The following is an 18,392-nucleotide window of genomic DNA, read 5'->3' as shown; positions in this document are numbered from 1 at the left end:
AAAGACACAACATATAACACGCCACAGTTTCTCCAACAAAAACGTCCCAGCTGCAACAGAAGCAACACCTCAGCTTCTCCAGAGAATTTTTCCTTAAAAGGGGACAGTATAAAAGTGAGGATATTTATAGCAGGAAAGAGTGGCTGCAGCTGAGGCTACAATTACCTGTTAGATTATTGCAGGATAGAAGTGAACCTTAACCCCTTCTGTACCGGATGGAATTAAATACACTCCGACTGAGGGTAAACGACGAGCGGATCTGCGAATAACAATATGCTGTGACCTTCTGATACTAGATCTCCCCTGAGATCACATCCGGCCGTGACACACTCATGACATGTAATGATCGAGTTCGAACTTTATTAGGAAATTCTGAGTAACAGTCACAAAGTAACAAAGTTTTCTTCCAGCTCCAGATACAGACTTCTCAGACATCAATGGTTATCCTTTTTATTTTTTATCCTTTTTCTTCTTTCCTCCCTGTGAATTAGACAGAAATGATATATAATATGTGTGGATTGTTGGTCAAATGCACAAGTAAGCAAGTAATTGCGTAACCACCGAATAGTATAATTACATGTTCTGTGTTGGTTCATTCATCACCACGAGGGACTTTATACCCAGCATTCTGCCCTGATTCTCCACTGACCACAAGACTGCAGATAGGATGAGAGCCGCACCAATCTAGCAAGGTGATAACTTTCTTTGACCAGAATATCTTTATAAAGAGGCTGTGATTCATCAGAAAGATCATATGATCTTGAGATACTCCCTATTAGATCACATGGTATAGCACGGCCAATCAGGGAGCATAATAGCCTGAATAAAAGCAGAGGCAGGGAATGCAGCAGCCGCTTTGTAGTGAATCTGTATACTTAGAGGATGTAACAGCTCATAGTTTAGCCATAGAGATAGAGAAAGAGCCCTAAGACGATAAAAAACGTGTGTGTGACCAAACTGGAAGGAAATAGAAGAGAGTGAGAGTGTTATACAAGTTTTTTTTCCTGGCAATTGGGGACTGTGGAGTACTTTGGCAATTAATTGATTCAGTTGATGTGTGAGTATGCCGTGCCGGAGCTTTCTGGGTCACATAACAAATGTACTTTGTACTAATGTCACTAATGTAACTTTGTGCTAATTCAGAATTCACGATCAGGATCCATGAAAAAAAAACAAAAAAAAACCAGGACATTATCGCCATCTAGTGGTGACATTATGAACTGCATGACAATATAACAATATGGGCACTGGAGCTGTAAGGAGCGGATTCAGGAGCTGAGCTAACAGCAAACATGGTGGATGCCGGCTGTGTTATACAGCTGGCGCCTGCCTCTATCAGCTGGCTCTGATCTCTTATGTTTAGCCACCTATTTGCTGCTGTCATTCGCTCACTGCAACATTTAAGCGGTTCAATCAGAGGTTGATGATTTGTCTGGATATCTCTATTGAAGGCCATCGTTGCTTCTATCTAGCTGGGCTTCATAGGAGTTTGTTAAATTGAAAATCTCCCCAATACTAAAGTAAAAACATTTTTAAAAATTGAAAAACTAATAGTTCAAATCACCCGCTTTTTATAGCATTAATAACTAAAAAAAGAGTATTTTTGGCATCGCCACATTTGTAACAGTCCAATTATTCAAAATAGATTTTATATTATTATTATTAATAATAATTATTATTAATTATTATTATTAATAATAATAATAATAATTTAACAAACTCCTATGAAGCCCAGCTAGATGGAAGCAACGATAATTATTATTATTATTATTAATAATAATTAATATATAATGAATATTATTTAACCCATCCTGCAAATGTCAAAAAGAAAAAAAAATATGTAGAAAATGCTGTTTTTCAATCTGTACAAAAAGGTAATGTATCCAGAAATGGAACCAATAGGATACAGAGCATCAAATTCCCTGTACTGACAAAGTATCAGAAGATAAGATACTGGATCCCTGGAGTCACCACTGGAGGGAGCCAAACTACATGCTGTAATATATTGAATTCCAATAATACTGCAATATACAATGAGCTCCCTCTAGTGGTGGCTGCAGAAAGCACAGAATTCAGGATATATTATAATAAATTGTAGGAGAGTCTTACATCAGAATCACTGTCCGAGCTGGAACTGCTGCAGGAATTATCTCCATCCTTTTAAAAGGAAAAATAAATAACAACAGGAGGTCAATGGTATCATTGCATAAACAGATCAGAATGGTCATTTGTTTTTGCATTCTGCTTTTTCACTGATGTCTAATAACTTATTTCTTACCACTGAAGGTAGAAATTCTTATACCAGTCTACAGTATGCAGTACAAAATATTCTACTTTGAATCACTATCCTTTCTTTCCTGTCTCCATGCCATTCTTCCTTCATTCCTGCCTTTCTCCATCCTCCATGCCATTCTTCCTAACTTTCCATCATCTTAACTCACTCATTTCCTTCCTCTCTCCCTCCATCCCCTTCCTTTCTTCTGTTCTTCCTCACTTCCTCCATCTGTTTCTTCTTTTATTCATTCCTCATTCCCTTCCTCCCCACCTTCCTCATTCCCTCTTTTCCCTTCTTTCTGTTCCCATCCCACCTGTTTTTCCTTTTTCCCTTCCTTCCTTCTACACTTTCATCCTTCCTTCCTTCTTTCCTTTGTCCCTCATTCCCTTCCTCTCCCGCTCCTTCCTACCTCCCTCTCTCTCTTACTTTTCTTCCCTCCATTCCTTCCTCCCTCTTTCCTTTACATCCTCCCTTACCTCATTTTGCACCTTCTTCCCTTCCTTCCTGCTTAGTTCTCTCCCTTCCATCCCTATTTCATTCCCTTCCATAATTTCTTCCTTCTTCTCTCTCCCTTGCTTCCTCCTTTTTTGCTGTCCTTCCATCCACCCTTCCTTCTTCCCTTCCTCTTTCTCCTTTTTTTTCTCCCTCTCTAGTTTCCTTCCTCCCTCTCTTCCTCTCTCCCTTCCTTTCTCCCTCCCTCCCTTCCTTCATTTCTTCTATTCCTTCTTTTCTTTCTTCCTCCCTCTCTTCCTCTCTGCCTTCCTTTCTCCCTTTCTTCATCTCTCTGTCTCACTTCCTTCTTCCCTCCCTCTAGTCCTTTTCCATCTTTTGATACTGCCTTCCCATCTTCCCCCCACTTCCCAGGGCTGTGGAGTCGGAGTCGGAGTCGGAGCTCATTTTGGTGGAGTCGGAGTCGGAGTCGGAGTCGGTATAAAATGCACCGACTCCGACTCCTAAAATATATAATAAATTGGGGACAGGAGTGCAATGCAGAATGTGCTGAATATTTTACTAAATAACAACATTTAGTATAATGCTTATATTTAAGTGAAAAATGTATTGTAGTACAATGTGAACATCAGACATTTAATTGTTTTTATGATACAATAATCAAGATATTTGGATAGAACATAAAATATTTATTGGAATACAACTTTAGAACACAAAAAAACTAATAAATTGTAAATATGTAATATATATAATATATATATATATACAGTGTATATACACACACACAAGATATATATGTAATCTACTGTATATTACATAGTGTATTACATATTTACAATTTATTACAGTTTTTTGTGTTCTAAAGTTGTATTCCAATAAATATATTTTATGTTCTATCCAAATATCTTGATTATTGTATCATAAAAATTATTAAATGTCTGATGTTCACATACACATATTCATGTACTACAATAAATTTTTCACCTAACTATAAGCAATATATGTAGGAGCCGGAGTCGGAGCCGGAGTCGGAGTCGGAGCCGGAGTCGGAGTCGGTGCAAGAGAATTTGAGGAGTCGGAGTCGGAGTCGAAGGTTTGGCTTACCGACTCCACAGCCCTGCCACTTCCATCACATTCTTTCTTAGTTTATTCAATTCTCTCCCTTTCTTCCTGCCATTCTAATGTATATCTTTCATTCCCCTCTTCTTCCATCTTTGCCTTCCTTCATTCATTCATTCCTCCCTCTTTTCCTTCCTCCCTTCCTTATTTTCTCTCTTCCATCCTCTCTTGCTTCTGCCCTTCCTTCCTCCCTCTTTCCATCCTTCCTTTCTTTCTTCCTTCAGTCTTCCCTTCCTCCCTCTTTCCATCCTTCCTTTCTTTCTTCCTTCAGTCTTCCCTTCCTCCCTCTTTCCATCCTTCCTTTCTTTCTTCCTTCAGTCTTCCCTTCCTTACTCTTTCGATCCTTCCTTTCTTTCTTCCTTCAGTCTTCCCTTTCTCCCTCTTTCCATCCTTCCTTTCTTTCTTCCTTCAGTCTTCCCTTTCTCCCTCTTTCGATCCTTCCTTTCTTTCTTCCTTCAGTCTTCCCTTCCTTACTCTTTCGATCCTTCCTTTCTTTCTTCCTTCAATCTTCCCTTCCTTACTCTTTCGATCCTTCCTTTCTTTCTTCCTTCAGTCTTCCCTTCCTTACTCTTTCGATCCTTCCTTTCTTTATTCCTTCAGTCTTCCCTTTCTCCCTCTTTCGATCCGTCCTTTCTTTCTTCCTTCAGTCTTCCCTTCCTTACTCTTTTGATCCTTCCTTTCTTTCTTCCTTCAGTCTTTCCTTTCTCCCTCTTTCCATCCTTCCTTTCTTTCTTCCTTCAGTCTTCCCTTCCTCCCTTTTTCCATCCTTCCTTTCTTCTTTTAGTCTTCCCTTCCTTCCTCTCCCTTCCTTCTTCCCTCACTCCCTAATTTCATTCACTTTCTTTCTTCCATCTTTCCATTCTGCCTTTTCTTCTTTAATCTCTCCCCTCCCCCTTACAATTTTATCTTCATAAACGTGTTCCATTCTCTTCCTTCCTGCCCTTCTATCTTGCTTCTTCCATCCCTCTCTTCCTCCTTCCCTTCATTTCCAGACTTCCCTCACTACTATAGACTTTATGGGAAGTTATTAACCTCACTACCACCATAGCCGACCACATATATTGGTACAAACCTTACTACTACCCTTGGCGAACAGCTTTTCACCACCAGAGTTGTCACCAATACCCCCTTTTAGGGGTTGGCTTACAATGAGATTTATCATATCCCACCTAGGGAAGGGGTCTGACTGCTGGGGCGCCCATTGATCCCAAGGAACAAAGGTCCCCTGTGTACCATTTAAATGGAGTGGTGATTAAGCACAAGCATCGCTGCACTATACAAACTGTACGGGGCTGGAGGGGATCGCTTATAGCTGTACTCCGCCATGTTCAGCATGGAGATTACCTGGGGCCATTCTTGTAAATAATGAGGGTCCAAGAAGTCAGATCCCCATTGTAGAAACCCTTGGAGATTACCTTGTTGATAGGTGACAAGTATCACTCTTTGGCCGACCCCTCTACCTGTACATCAGTCTCTGTATGGCAGTATGGTATGAACAATAAAAAATTCGGCTGGTTTTCACTTTTTGGACATTTTGTAAGAGGCATACATAAAATCTTGGGGCCCGTTGGAGAAGTCAGCCCCCAATTATGTATAATTGGCCTTGACAGAGCCCACATGTAGCCCTCGCCTCTACTCAATATTCAATATTCACCTTTTTCTCCTTCTTCTTTTTCTTTTCCTTCTTATCCTTTTTGCCTTTATCCTCTTTCTTATCCTTGTCCTTATCTTTATCGTCGTCGTCTTTTTTGAAAACTGAAGGGGTTAACAGATACTGGTCAGTCTCCAAAAATCCAAATCCATAATAGTAAAAACTCAGAGAACTTTGCTCAAGTCTAGTGGGAAGGAAACATCACGTGAAGGGACCTTGCGCCATCATATTCTTAGGTTCCTCTGTATCAAACACCAGGAAGCCCCCGAGGAGGCTCAGACAGAAGGAGGACTCTATTAACAGTAAAGTGGTCTTACAATAAAATTGAATAGTTGGAATCTTTCAAGTGTTTTTGAAGTTTTTTAGGCATTTTTTAGTGGACTTGTTAAAAAAAAAACTCCTCAAAAAGCTCCATGTTCACTTGGGATTAGGATGAGTTCACACTGACTCTTTTTGCCGTGTTTTTGAGGAAATTCCAAGATTTTGAGGAGTTTTGAGTGTTTGAGGAGGTATTTGATGAGTTTCTCCTTCAAAAACGCACAGTGTGAACATACTCTTATGGATTCCAAGTAAAATCCACACATAACTTTCACTATATATTCTTGACAATGGGTGGAAAATTACAGGAAAGGATAAGAGATAACAGTGATTACTGGGACCCCCAGCAATTCTCTGTATGGGGGTCCCGAACACCAGATCTCAGCTCAGCAGGACCCCCATCCTGAATGAAACCATGGTGCACATGCTCAGCCATCGCTCCAATCATTGTCTATGTGTCACGGGGTATGAAATAACAGAACAGGGGCCCCTAGGCTGGCCCTCAGACTTGAGACCCTGCGCTGTCCCTTATTTCAGTGGTAGGCTTGATGGTAGCAAGGTCCGAGCCTCCAGCGTGACCCTGACTCCTGTCCGAGCCCTGATCTTACTCCCCCTCTTCCCCACCCTTGGGGCGGGCGGAAACACAGTACAAAAACCCCACAGAAATGACACGGACAAGGGAGAATGAAAACTCGTACAATCTGCACTCAAACACAAAGGAGAGACAATGTGTACAGGGGAATAAAGAAAAGGAAAGGAAGTAAACGCACAACAGGAGAACTTCCACACCACGCAAAATCGCAACTACAGATCACCATGACCTGGATCACCACAAAGACCGGAATCGCTGGAGCTATGCTGAAGCTATAATCAGTGCTGAGTAGCAAGGTCCAGAATCTGATATAGGTAGGAGATGCCTGTGATTGATAATTATAAACATGAGCTCCTAGCAGAATTCCCCAGGGCACCAGGAATTTAGCCCTGCAGGGCTGAGGAACAGAGCACATGAAATAGCCAACGCCTAGCTCTGGTTGAACCCTGTCAGGGTTTGCAGTGTGAACAGAGTCTGACACCACCCTGACACCTAATGAGTCTGGATCTGAACACCACATGACACTATGGGACTGTTGGAGAAAGCTGAGTACAGCTGTTGCCTATTTCTAGCAGTCTCATAGACAATGAATTAACGGAAAGGTGTGATAAGTAGCACCTCCGCACCAATCATGACCGGGTTCAAGAGTCCTATTCTCAGGATTGCTAGATATCGCAGCAGTTAGACTTCCAGTGATCAGAAAGTTCTTACCTATCCTATGTGTAGGATATTTAACCCCTTTAAATATTACATTTTTGCTATGATGCAGTCACCACTAGGGGGCGTTATTTGCATTTTCTAGCACCTTTTGAGTTTATTGGAAGCTGTGGTCATCTATATACAGTATACTGCCTGACATCGGCTTCCATCAGCCAGAATCATTCATTTCTATGGCTAGGTGATGGACAGCAGAGGAGCATGTAGAGTTTTCACCCCTCTAAAGGCACATAATGTAATTCTTTTAACTCAAACTTGCAAAAAATAAGACAAATATGAAAAGTCTATTATCTTTAGTATCTATTCACACTAGACTTGGGAAAGTTTCTCTGGTGTATACTTCTTCGGAATGATATATACATGCGCGCTTGCGCACTTGCACTTCTCTGCCCTACTGAAGGCAAAGTATTGTAATGCGCATGCGCCGACTCTCTTTGGCCTTTCCTCGTGCATGCGCACTACAATACTTTGCTCCGCCATCAGCACAGTAGAGAGAAGTGCATGTGCGCAGAAGCGCAGTGGAGGACACTGTGTGGATGACGTAGGACGCAACATCCACATGAAGCAAGAAGGAAGACAGCGTTCACAAGCAGTGAGGAGGCGCCGGATGAAGACCAGCGACGCCCATCGTATCGGACCGTGCAGTCTGCGAGTATAATAAAAGGTCTATGCCTTTTATAGGGAATTGGGGACATATATACAGCATTGTAAAATGCTGTATATAATGGCTTAAAGGTGCCTACTTTATATGGGAAAAACATGGTGACAGGTTCCCTTTAAATATAATTCCAGTTTAAAGAGTCATTATAGGTAAGCAGCGCCACCTAGTGCTGCCACATGGTATTGTAGGTGCGTCGAAAATTCCCCACCCAAAAAAATTAAGAGCCCACACAGCCGCTGTCTAATGTAACATACAAGAAAATCTGGATGTTTTCATTGCAACTTGAGAATGTAGGTAACTTTCTGATACAAGATATTGGCTGTCAGTGAATAAAAACACTCTTTCTGACGATCTTCAGTTTTGTGATCAGCGCAAAGGTTGGAAACAGGCAAAGTGAAGGATTCATGCCACTAGTATTAACCTCTATGGGCCGATAAAAAATCTGTGTCAGTTTGCTGCCCCCCGGTGGCAGCTTTGTACTACAGAAATTCATTAAAATCTGAGAATATGTAAAATCAATCTCTATATTAAGGAAATATCATAATAATCAGTGTGGGAAATGTAATAATTATATAATAAAATGTGATAATAACACTTATCGCCAATATCAGGAATGAGGTCAGATCAGAAGATGTTTAGCTGCTTCACAAACTTACATTTCATAACACCAGACATCTTGGATGAAGGCTAGCTTTACTCCTGGAAAGAAATAATAAATCATTTTAGACAATCATAGTACATAATATACACACCCTTTTGTTAAAGAAGCTGAGATATGAGGAGCTGTTTGAAGGATCCATAAGCCGTAGAACTGCTGCCCTTATTTAACTTTAAAAGCGTTATTTGCCATAAATATGTAATTGTTCTATCTGGTGTAAATGCCGCTGTTCTACCGAATCCGGCGTTGTTTTTCTTTTGTTCCTGCGCCTCTCTATTCCTGAGATATGGCCATTTGTTCCCTGTGTATAAATCCATTTTTAAAGCAAAGTGGGTGTGGTCCTCAAGAACATGCCCACAGAGAAGAGTTGATGACCACACCCACCTTGCTAAAAAGACATTTGTATACAGGAAAGAGAGAGCCATATCTCAGGAACAGAAAGGAGCAGGAAAAAAAGAAAAACAGCGCTGGATTCAGGAGAACGGCGGCATTAATACCAGGTAATACAATTCCATATTTATGACAAAAGTTTGGACACACCTTCTCATTCAAAGAGTTTTCTTTATTTTCAGGAAAATTGTAGATCACATTGAAGGCATCAAAACTATGAATTAGCACATGTGGAATGAAATACTTAAAAAAGTGTGAAACAACTGAAAATATGTCTTATATTCTAGGTTCTTCAAAGTAGCCTCCTTTTGCTTTGATTACTGCTTTGCACACTCTTGGCATTCTCTTGATGAGCTTCAAGAGGTAGTCACCGGAAATGGTTTTCCAACAGTCTTGAAGAAGTTCCCAGAGATGCTTAGCACTTGTTGGCCCTTTTGCCTTCACTCTGCGGTCCAGCTCATCCCAAACCATCTCGATTGGGTTCAGGTCTGGTGTCTGTGGAGACCAGGTCATCTGGCGTAGCACCCCATCACTCTCCTTCTTAGTCAAATAGCCCTTACACAGCCTGGAGGTGTGTTTGGGGTCATTGTCCTGTTGAAAAATAAATGATGGTCCAACTAAACGCAAACCGGATGGAATAGCACGCCGCTGCAAGATGCTGTGGTAGCCATGCTGGTTCTGTATGCCTTCAATTTGTAATAAATCCCCAACAGTGTCACCAGCAAAGCCCCCCCACACCATCACACCTCCTCCTCCATGCTTCACGGTGGGAACCAGCCATGTAGAGTCCATCTGTTCACCTTTTCTACAAAGACACGAAGGTTGGATCCAAAGATCTCAAATTTGGACTCATCAGACCAAAGCACAGATTTCCACTGGTCTAATGTCCATTCCTTGTGTTCTTTAGCCCAAACAAGTCTCTTCTGCTTGTTGCCTGTCCTTAGCAGTGGTTTCCTAGCAGCTATTTTACCATGAAGGCCTGCTGCACAAAGTCTCCTCTTAACAGTTGATCTAGAGATGTGTCTGCTGCTAGAACTCTGTGTGGCATTGACCTGGTCTCTAATCTGAGCTGCTGTTAACCTGCGATTTCTGAGGCTCCTCTTAACAGTTGTTATAGAGATGACAAGGTGTGTCCAAACTTTTGGTCTATAATTTATGTGAATTTTCTTTTTTTTAAATGAACAAGCCCAAATATTCTCATCTCTCATTGCAATAAAAAGACCTCCCATCCCATTTAATAATCTAGTTGCTCTCCTGTGAGCCCTCTCTTGCTCTCCTATAGCCAAAAACGGGATTCCATGTTCAATATGTGGCCTTACAAGCAATATAAAGAGTGGTAACACTCTGAGATGATGGGGAATATGCAGCTGAATGGCATCCACCATTAACTGTTTGCAAATGCTAACATTCTGTTCTGTGTTCTATAATATCCATGGCATAACGTTGCATGGACATCGAGAACATTATTTGCCTGTAGTACCAACCACCAGCCACCGGGGGGGGCCACTATTTCACCAGTTACTCCTCTATAGACTCTTGTTGGAACTTGTGTGTAGGACATATGTCTAGATAAATAATAATAATAATAATAATATTTATTCACTTATATAGAGCCATTAATTCCATAGCACTTTACATATATCATCATCACTCTCCCCATTGGGGATCACAATCTAAATTCCCTATCTGTATGTCTTTGGAGTTTGGGAGAAAAATGGAAAACCCGGAGGAAACCCACGCAAACACGGGGAGAACATACAAACTCCTTGCACTTGTTGTCCTTGGTGGGATTTCAACCCAGGACCCCAGCGCTTCAAGACTGTGGTGCTAACCACTGAGCACCATTCCGCTAGATATGCTCAGGGAGATGTAAAAACAGCTTCTTTGTTGTGCAATGTCAAACAGACTCTGTTTTGCTGGTTAGGAGTGCACTTTCACCGTGGATCCCAGGCTTGGGGACGGTGCAGGTAACAAGGGGGAAGTGCATCAGAGGAAGGGGATCGTGGCCATGTTGGGAGAAGAACTGGAGAGCTGGGAGAGGGAGGACGTTTTGCATCTCCATCCAGAGCCATCCGTGGAGTTGTGTTTCTTGCGAAGATGAGGACCACTCCAGGTGACAGAGGACACCATTCCATTCCAGCGACAATGTCGTTGGGAGGACCTTCCAGCGAGCCAGTAGAAGAACCGCGCACCGGTTGGAGACTCGCCATCCCCAGCTTACACAGTCATCAGCCGGGCGAACGCAACTCTGCAGCATTACACTGACCAGACCCAGATCGATAAATCCTGATCTTAGGCACACCGCAAGAATCGTGGTTAGAGCAATGCATGCACATATAGTTAGTGCCGTGCCAAATTCAGACAGGCAGATACAGGCGCTTGATGGCATCAGTGCCAGCGGACTCAGCTCCCCGAGACTACAAAAGTAAAGCAGAATCCTCTGGGGCAAACCGAAGTATTCAGGGGAGAAGCCCCCACCATGCTCATGTGGTTCTTAGAGTGAACAGTATGGTATATTGTTCATGCTCAGTGTGAAGCTACTCACCAGGTGAGGAGAAGTGGGTTTAGGGTGATTTCGTTAAGGCCTCCTTCACACGTCCGTGTCTCCGGTACGTGTTTGGTCCGTTTCCTCATGTGCCGGAGACATGGTCACACGTAGACCCATTAAAATCAATGGGTCTGCGCTCACAAGTGTGTTTTGCCATGGTCCATGTGGAGCACACGTAGACATGTCCGTTTTTCTCCGGCATTACGGGTGTCATATGGACCGCTCGGATGTGATCCGTGTGACACCCATCGGAGAAAACACACGTGTCTGTGAATTAAAAGGAATTTCTGTACTCACCTTCTCCAGCGCTGCTGTCTCTGCCGCTGCTGTCAGTGGCTTCCGACCCCCGCTCATTATGCTCATTACATATTACTTCACTGCGGGCCGGAAGCAACAGCAGCGGGGAGTCGGCAGGACCGGAGAACGTAGATCAGCACCACGGACAGCAACGCCAGGGACAGGTGAGCAGAAAGTTTCCGTTCTCCGTGTATTAGCACGGCACACGGAGGGCAATACGCACTTTTAACATGTCCGTGAAAAACGTGTGTGATTTTCACGGATGTGTGAAAGAGGCCTAAGTTTGTGAACTGCTCTGCTGCACAACGATTCATTCGATTGTTCCAGAATTCTAGGTAAACGCTCTGTGATTGCACCAGGCGAGGGCACAAATAGATTTGAACACAGAGCGCTAGAGTCTTTAAATTTACCAGAATATAAACATACCCCATAGACATCGTGATACAAATGTATAAAACATTTTATTTTATAGTGCACAGGGTATTGCAGTACATACAAAACAACAATCATGAAAAAACCAGATTTGAGTAGGTGAAGGAAGAGGGGAGACCCCCACGTGACCCAGGGAATATGTCAAAAGTTATATCGTACCTGCTAGACCAGAAAGATATAGATCTTATTGTAGCAACCTCATGCTCATAAAATGATCCTATATAGGGACAAACACATCCATTGTGTCGCTAATTCACAGGACCCATAGCCTAGGTCTATGGCCTTAAATCAGGTCATGACTCAGAAGGCCCATATGTAAGGCTGCACAATGGATGCAATGTACCTTAGGGCACGATTATCACTCAATGCAAATATACAAATGTAGAAAAATAGAGAGTGCCCAAGCAGTATCATATTAGTCAATCATTAATGAAGCATGCAGGCTTACCACACACAAATTAAGCGTCCGAAAGTCCTGGAGGGCACGTGGGGACCGACTAAGGTACATTCCATCCATTGTGCAGCCTTACATATGGGCCTTCTGAGTCATGACCTGATTTAAGGCCATAGGCCTAGGCTATGGGTCCTGTGAATTAGCGACACAATGGATGTGTTTGTCCCTATATAGGATCATTTTATGAGCATGAGGTTGCTACAATAAGATCTATATCTTTCTGGTCTAGCAGGTCCGATATAACTTTTGACATATTCCCTGGGTCACGTGGGGGTCTCCCCTCTTCCTTCACCTACTCAAATCTGGTTTTTTCATGATTGTTGTTTTGTATGTACTGCAATACCCTGTGCACTATAAAATAAAATGCTTTATACATTTGTATCACGATGTCTATGGGGTATGTTTATATTCTGGTAAATTTAAAGACTCTAGCGCTCTGTGTTCAAATGTATTTCTGAGTTGTTGCCTATAATGTCTGGATTTTTTAGGTTATATATGAGGGCACAAATAGGTAAATTATAGTGTTATAAATTATAGTGTTGTAGTTGCCACTTCTGAGCCTACTGCGTTGCGCAGCACAATGGTCTCGGTGAGTCTTGACTGGGTGTGTGAGTTCATTTCTTTTAATGACTGGAAAAGTATTCAAACCAAATACTTCAATAAAGGTTTATCTGTGAAATTTCATGTTGGCTGCTTTCCTCTTTCCTCTTTCCTCGTTCACGGCTTTGTTGTACCCTAGGGAGACCACTCTGGTACACGGTGTACAATACATTAGGATCACGGCTTTAGCAGCTGCTGCTTGGCATTGAGTACTGCAGCCTAGCTTGCATGTAACCAGAATACCCAAGTCTTTCTCCTGTTTTGTAAGATCAACTTTAAAACTCATCTCGTGTGTTTTTGCCTTTGCAATCTGCTTATCTAGGTCTTTCTAATACTCGAATATATTTTACAATAAGCTGAGATTTGAGTCGTTAGTAAAATCTGACACTGACAAAAGAATTGGGTCTAACAATGAACCTTGCGATAACCACTGTTGATCCTTGTGACCCTCATTCCGGATGCTTGTTGTACCTACTGTTGAACTTTGTGGCCCCCACTGCTGAATACTTTTAGTACCCACTGCATATCCTTGTGATACCCACTGCTATTTTTTGTGATCCCCCAATGTGGATCCTTGTACTCACTACCATAGGCCCCAAACATCCCGTATTCAGCAGGACTGCCCCGGATATCAGGGCTTTTGTCTCATCTTCCTTTCACATTCTTCTCCAGCTCTATAGCTCCTCCGTGGCAGGGGGTCTGAATCTCTCTAAACATGCATAAACTAAATAAACATTTCTCTTCTTCTCTTATATCCCATAGAGCCGAACTGAAGACCTCTATGTTGGCAGGCAGCATAGCTGAGAGCCACAGGCCACACTGACGAAGATAGGAGAACTTGGTATACTTCAGCTGTATTGCAGGCAGTAAACCCGGAAGCAGATTATACAGATACGTAGAGATACATCTGTACATAGCAGTGTATTTCTATGTACCTGTATTCTAGAGGTCTTCTTCTCAGATATCCCATAGAACCCAATGCAAAACCTCTATGCTTGCAGGCAGCAGCGCTAGGTAAGAGCCACAGCTCACACTCAAGAAGATAGGAGAATTTGGTATTGTTCAGCTGTATTGTATCCAATGAACCCAGAAGCAGATTATACAGGTACATAGAGATACATCTGTACATAGCAGTGTATTTCTATGTACCTGTATTCTAGAGGTCTTCTTCTCAGATATCCCATAGAACCCAACGCAAAACCTCTATGTTTGCAGGCAGCAGCGCTAGGTAAGAGCCACAGCTCACACTCAAGAAGATAGGAGAATTTGGTATTGTTCAGCTGTATTGTATCCAATGAACCCAGAAGCAGATTATACAGGTACATAGAGATACATCTGTACATAGCAGTGTCTTTCTATGTACCTGTATGCTAGAGGTGAAGAAAGAATGATATTTTTGCTCTTATAAAATGAAAATTAATAAACAAAAATTCCAAAAATATAATTCTCTCTTTTTTTTGTGAGTATTCCTGGGACTTGAATCCACAACCTCTAAAATTGCAAGCAAAAGCTTAGGCTATGAGCCACAGGCTCTGCTGATGTCACTGGCAACATTTTCTATCCTTGATCTGCATTGCAAACTTTGACTCCACAGGTAGATTATACTGATATATACGTGTACCAGTATGATCTGTTGTTTGCAGTTATAAAGGTTGTGGATTAAAGTGCCAGGGAGACTCACAAAAAAAAAGAAAGTGACATTTTTGTAATTGTGTTTTATTATATTTATTACTTTCAAAGGAACTAAAAAATGTGATTCTTTCGTAACCTCTAGAACACAGGGACCTACAAACACACTGCTATGTATAATGTATTATAGAGGGAACATAAGAGATTTTGTTTTCTAGCTATAAAATTACTAAAAAGTAATAAACAATTTCAATAATGATATTTTTAATGCGCTTTTTTTTTTAGAAAATAATAAGCATCACAAATCAGCGAATAGCAGACATATTTGTTGATGTCCCTGTAATCTTAACAACCCGAAAAACACGGCAATCAAATTATTTGCTGTGATCGGTAAATGGAAGAACAAAATGGGGTGATTGATTTTTTTTTCTTTTCTCTGTTAAACCCATAAAAAAGTGATAAAACGTAACTCTAAGGCCATGTTTACAGATAGCGTAAATGCTGGGGGGGATTGCACATTTTCTGCAGGTGTCCACACCACACATCCTTCATTATGTATTAATGTCCTCCATCCTGTACTAATGTCACCCATCCTGAGCCCATTCCTGGTATACATGCCCCCAATCCTGGTGTATATGTCTTCATACTCAGCGCCTTCCTCGTATTTATGTCCCCATCCTGGCCCCTTCCTAGTATATATTTCTATATGTACGTATATATGTCCCCATTATAATCTCATTCTGGTATAAGTGTCCTCTATGCATCCTGGGCCCCTCCTGGTATATATGTCCCTAACCTGGTGTATATGTCCCCATCCTGGTATATATGTCCTTATCTTTGGCCCCTTCTTGGTATATATGTCCATATCTTGTGCCCCTTCCTGGTATATATGTCCCCATCCTGGTATACATGACCTTATCCTTGGCCCCTTCCTGATGTATGTCTCCATGCTGGTATGTATGTCCCCATCCTGGGCCCCTTCCATGTATATATATATCTCCATCCTGGTATATATGTCCTTATCTTTGGCCCCTTCTTGGTATATATGTCCATATCTTGTGCCCCTTCCTGGTACATATGTCCCCATCCTGGTATACATGACCTTATCCTTGGCCCCTTCCTGATGTATATGTCTCCATGCTGGTATGTATGTCCCCGTCCTGGGCCCCTTCCGAGTATATATGTCTCCATCCTGGTATATGTCTTTATCCTAGGCCCCTTCCTGGTATATACTGTATGTCCCCATTCTGGTATATATGTTTTTATCCTGGGACCATCCGGGTATATATAGTCACCGTTCTTTCATCACCTCCTCCAACTCCTAAAAAAACCTACCCTCACTCTCATGTGTGGTGTCCTCCTCTGTAGCCAGCGTAGTGGCCGGCAGTTGACATTGGAGTGCCTGCTATGTTGACGCATGACATCACCTTTCATGCGTTCCCAGTCACCGGAGTGCCGACATCAGCTACTGTCCCAGTAGAGGCCAGCAATGTGTTTTGCAGTGCAGGGTTTCTGTGCTGCGATGCATCTCAGCTGGATGTACGCCTTCAGACTCATATCCAGCTGAAGTAGACACTGGTGCCAGCAGGCCACCTTCAACCCCGGGCTCGGTTGCAGTCTCTGCGACCACGATCGTTATGCCCTTCCTCACTGCAGATGCGGTGCTACCCGACCAATCTTTGTTGTACCCACTGCTTAATTGTACCATATACATTGACTTTTTTCTGCACATATGTTCTGGGACTCGACAGAGATGCCAGGATCATTAGTGAAGTATAGCTATAAGCATTGAGAAGAGTCTCTGTGGTAATTAGGTTACTGAAGATCATGGTCACTCCCCTCTGTCATTCTTCTCTGTGTGCCCTCGTCAGGTGCCTGATCTGCCCATCCCATATCCAAGCTCTGCCAAAATGGCAGCTCCTTTTCTTAATACATGCATGGCTCCAGTGTATACTTATCGTCCATAAGACTCAAGCATGACTTGTGAGTGTGATGTATATGCGGCAGTAATGACCCCCACCACCTCCGCACCTCTAAATCTCTATTTGAACTCTGTATTGGAGGGACATTACCACATTGACAATACATGTGTCATACAAACTCAGCTCTGCTACATCTGTACACGATCAGTGGTACATTGCGTATGATTATACCGTAGATGTATTACTACCTAAAATTTCCTCCTTGTCTAAAAAAAAAAATAATATTTAGGAGATTTTGTGGTTACCTGTCCCAGACGGCGGCTTCAAGTCTTGCTTCTCAGTAGACAAAATGTGATACCAACTATAATAACCTAGAAGGGTGGGAACAAATAAATGGCCAACACCCAAAGAAACTTGTCATACAGGTATCACAAAGAGCTTCCTCCTGAATCCCGGCATCACACTCTGTAACATAAATCTCCAAACATTTTTTGTAAAACTTTTTGGAGAACATTTTTAGTAAAAATACTCACATCTTATAAGCCCCTCAACAGTGAAATTGAAGCACCAAAAAGAAAAAGTTGTGAACTATGGAAATCACTGGAAGGATTAGACATGGTAATGATCTGCAAATGATAAAAAATGGAAGCCATATGTTCAAAACATTTTGATTTATTTAGTATGGGCGTCACTAGCAGAAATACTGGCACTTACAGCCTTGGCTGCCATCACTGAGGTCATTAATGGTTGTCTGAGGAATGTAGTGTCAAACTGAATTCACTTGGGTAAATCATCAAGATCTGTTTATAGTTGCTGATCAATGACGTCCCAGAGGTTCTGGATAGGAGACAAGTCCGGAGAGGGTGGAGGCCATGGTAGAACAAGCAACATACAGCCTGGAGTTGTCATGTTGAAAAATGGCTCCTAGGACACTTTGGAGAAAAAGAGGTACTATTCGTTCCATGACCAAATCAATGTAATGCTGAGCTCTGAGGGTACATGGAATGAAAAAACTAGAGGGGTCTGGTTACCGTACAAAAATCCACCCTAAACCATAATCCCACGAGGAGGTCCAATGTGACCTTCCTTCATAAGGACCTCTTCATGGTGGTGTCCATGTGGTCTCCAGACCAATCTCTGGATATCACTGCGTCCAAGACATAAGAAGGACTCATTGCTGAGGATAGACTTCCGCTCCAGCCTCCTTAGTCATCTTGCTCTGCACCATTTGATGGCCAATGGTCAATGGAGGACCTATACCCAGATGTCAGGCTTGTAGCCCAATGTCCCCTTCTGTTGGTTTGTGTAGACACTGTGTGACGCCTTACACTCGATATGTGGGGTCTTGCAATACAGAATAGATGACTTTGTGCCATTCTCCTAATCTGTCGATCTGTCCGTGCAGAGCTTCACCTCTTGCTCTCATTTCAGTTCATCATTACTTTCCCAGCCATCGGGACACAAAACATTGCACAGCGCCGACATCTCGCCCTACAATCTGGGATCTGCCAGAGTGATACACCAAGGTCTCATTTCAAGGATTTTGTCCCTTCCAGTAAGAATAACTGGCATGTTGATATCGCGCTCTGGGATATGGGGTACTTGGTCCCGGGCAGTGTATATCTTGGGGATGTCACTGTGATTGCCCGGTTTCGTGCCCTGGGTCCTTTTTGTAATGG

At 42.3% G+C, this 18,392-nt stretch overlaps 1 long non-coding RNA gene across 1 annotated transcript; it reads right to left on the bottom strand.

Annotated features, from left to right (window-relative positions):
* Positions 1-346: 346 nt before the first annotated feature.
* On the bottom strand, positions 347-17,097 carry LOC142301189 (uncharacterized). The gene is made up of 5 exons (XR_012752704.1): positions 17,019-17,097; positions 8,440-8,482; positions 5,499-5,599; positions 2,110-2,157; positions 347-480 (listed from the first exon to the last, which is right to left on the bottom strand). It is a non-coding gene; the product is annotated as an uncharacterized LOC142301189 (long non-coding RNA).
* Positions 17,098-18,392: the final 1,295 nt, after the last annotated feature.

Source organism: Anomaloglossus baeobatrachus, chromosome 4 (genome assembly GCF_048569485.1).
Source record: "Anomaloglossus baeobatrachus isolate aAnoBae1 chromosome 4, aAnoBae1.hap1, whole genome shotgun sequence".
NCBI lineage: Eukaryota > Metazoa > Chordata > Amphibia > Anura > Aromobatidae > Anomaloglossus > Anomaloglossus baeobatrachus.
Note: the sequence above shows the minus strand (reverse complement) of the source record. Positions and strands in the feature narration are given on the sequence as shown.